This window comes from Petromyzon marinus, chromosome 10, assembly GCF_048934315.1.
Source record: "Petromyzon marinus isolate PM22_M1 ecotype Great Lakes invasive population chromosome 10, UKy_Petmar_22M1.pri1.0, whole genome shotgun sequence".
Taxonomy (NCBI): Eukaryota; Metazoa; Chordata; class Hyperoartia; order Petromyzontiformes; family Petromyzontidae; genus Petromyzon; species Petromyzon marinus.
In genome coordinates, this window is record NC_133676.1 from 11471812 (window position 1) to 11475287 (window position 3476).

A 3476-nucleotide genomic window follows, 5' to 3' on the forward strand; every position below is an offset into this window, starting at 1 on the left:
GACACAGGGAGATGGATGTGCTTTGTGAGGTTAAAGAGTGGCCCGGAGCTGCGACGCGTCGAGTTTATTGACAGAAGCGGGACTTCAGCTCCGCGGAGCAGCAGAAAGCGTCCCGGTTTCTGCGACGAGCGGAGACTTAACTTCAAGCCAGGGCTGTCCGAGTCGGCAACCTCTCACTGTGGGTGTGACGACTAGTCACGTGCCACCTACTGAGGTATACCAGCAGCCCGAAAAACTAGTTTTCGCACATGGCACACCACACCACATCGCATTACGGCAATGCCGGATTAAGCTCGTGCGGGGCCTGTAGCATATGCTGTAAAGGGGCCCTAAATAAATAAAAAACCCGCATTAATATTAAAACACAAATTGTTAACTTGCATAGTAAAGCAATTTTATTTTTCATTTTGCTTTACAGCCAGATAATACGACAAATCGTTAACCTTAAACACCCAGTCGTTCATAAAAGTTGAAGGCGGTATAGTACTATAGTAATAGAACAAGTGCAGAATCACTGAACCGAAATTGATAGCTTGAAAGCATTTAGCGCGGGGCCCTTGAAAGTGCGGGCCCGTAGCATCTGTAGCTACTTTTGCTACTAGGATAACACTATGTAACACATTTTTTGTTCCTGGGTAGTAAGTGTTATTTCGTAATTGCTTATGCCTAAAAAGTATAGAAAATGACTATTGTGGTAGTGTGACTTGGTGTCCCTGCTGTCCCAAAGGCAAAGATAGCAAGGGAAACTTGGTAAAACTGCCTTGGAGACCCATCAGGAAGTCTCCGATGACCTCCCAGCCATACTCATCATACTTTAAGGCGTCCAGCAAGGTCTTGGTGCTGTTGTAATCCTCTTTGAGATGCACCGAGTGAGCCAGGGGAAGAGACGGTCACTTGTTAGCATTATGGAGCAGCACGGCTTTGAGGCTCCTGGATGAGCTGTCAATGAAGAGGCGTCACTCATTCTGGTTACAGGCGATTCCGATTGCCCCCAACAGACTGCTCACATTGTGGCAGAAGCAGAACCCATCTTGACGGGTGAAGAAGCTGCAAAAAGGTTGGTGACGCTTCCTCTGATCTGCGATTTGCACACTTTCATCCAACAAGTTCCACTACTTGAGCCTAGACGTCAAAAGCTCGACATTGGACTTGGTGAGACCAAGATATCTGATCAAGTCGTTGAGGTCGTTTTGGTTGGAGTAGAATGGGTTTCTCTCCTCAGCTCCACCTCTGAAATTGTCATCTGGATCTACAACGTCTTCCTCGCTCTCTGACTTGCTGCTCTATTCTAAAGACGGCTACTCTCTCTCCGGAGGAGTGGGTATGGAGAGCTCATGGCAGCGTGGCACCGGGGCGATGGATGAAGGAAGGTCCGGATACGTGATAGCAGGTGCATTCTTGTCAGTCCGACGTTTTGGAAGGGTCCACCATGCAGAAGTAGCAGTTGCTTGAGTGGTCAGTGGGTTCCTGCCAAATTATTGGGATAGTGAACTTCATGGCTCTCTTTTCCCCTCTTTACCATCCTACAAAAATACATTTATTTCATCCATGACTAATGTGCAAGAAATTCTCGCAACATTTTTCATATATGATATATTTTTTCAATTACATTGAAAATTGTAAAACATTTTTAAATTATAAACTTTTACAATTTTAAAAATTGTAACACATTTTATAACATAAAATTCCGAGCAACAATTGTCCATCTTACCTTCCAGAGTTTTTTTGCATTGCTTGCAGGTGAAATGAGGTGTCCAGGGTTTCTCTTGATCTCCGACAGGCATGCCGAAATATGCCTTGTTGTAGGCCTCACACATCTTAGCAGATGCTCCCACAGAGTACTTTCTCGCTCTTGTCTTGATAAATTGGCCGCAGACATAGCAAAATGCGTCTGCCGGATGCTTGCAGCCTCTTGAAAATTGCAGATATGTAGCCACTTCGGCAGCTGTAACTAAACTGAACTGTTGGCCCCAGTATTTATACTACTATTTATATTCATGGAAAATCCTAGAATGTTCTTGAAGTTACTCCAAGTTTACTCAGCACTTAATCTATTTGGAATGTTCTGGAACATTTCTAAATATCACTGTCCTGATCACAAAAGCAAAGTTTGTGGGGAATAATAGGCATTCTCTGTACTTTTGAGGCATAAGCAATTAGGAAATAACACTTACCACCCAGGGACAAAAAAAAAATGTTACACAGTGTAATCCGGCACTGCATTACGGCTGTGGTGACTGGTCATGTGTCAAATGAGGATTACATCATGATGACGAGGATTCCAACTCCTCTCAAGTGCAGTTCTCCATCTTAAAGCAAGGCGCTATCCCACAATCACTTACATGGCAATGTACAGGTGTTAAGATGTCCATACACCAAATAGACATCTATTACAAGGCATCGTGTCTTCCAGCTCTGAGAATCATTGCTTATTATTATAATTATCATTTGATGAACAGTACTGGGTAGAGGCAGGTGGGGAATGTTGCCCCCTGCTGTGTAGAACAGAGGTCACTTAAAATTATTTCTTCGGTTACTCTGTGATATCCGATTCACAATGCGCTGGTCTATAACACGGACAGTTTTACCGCTCTACGAGAGATCTGAACGGATACTCCGTCGCACGGCAAGACGCCGACAGCGCTATCAGGATACAATTGGGGATATAAAAAAATTATTGTTGTCGCAAAAAATAAATTATTCTCATCTCACGAAGGAAGCGTCACACGCCTGTGTCATACACCTCAGGAAACCACAGATGAGACCGAACCTACATTTGTACAAGAGTTATTCGTCGCATTGGGTTGAATCATCATAACATCCTTTAGCCATTCTCACGATGATTGTATCTGCTGGAAGGATGCGGGGGCTTCACTCCATCAAACCCCAACGCAGTGCCCACACAATTACGCAGAGCAGCTTACAACCGTAAGATGTCAAAAACTACTTTTTCGTTATATGCATATTCTGCGAATAAACTGTACAATGCTTCTTTATCTTTTGAGTGGTTCATCATGCGTGCTGCACAAACAAGAAAAGCAGAACGTCATAGAACGAATCAGAGATCAAACATCAATTAAAGACATCACGTGGACTTGTGGAAAAGCTAAGAGGGTTTGGGCAGGACACGTCACGAGAAGGGATGATGGCCAAGGGTCGAGACTGACGATGGATTGGCAGCCTGAGGAGGCAACGTGCTCGAGATGGAGCTATGAGATGAGCTCGTGTGCTGGAGCAGGATGGATTCGTATACATCGCAGGCCCCTGCACGATGGGGATGCTTTGGAGCGACCTGCATTCAGCAGCGGATAGATCATGGCTGATGATATGATTCTTATTTTGAGAAATTATATGCAAATTTGCAATTCACTGCCGGTGTATTTAACATGCGGTTGTTGTCCGTGCTTTATTAATGATACAATGATTATCATGATGGTGGTGATTAAGACATGTGACACACATACATGATATGGTGT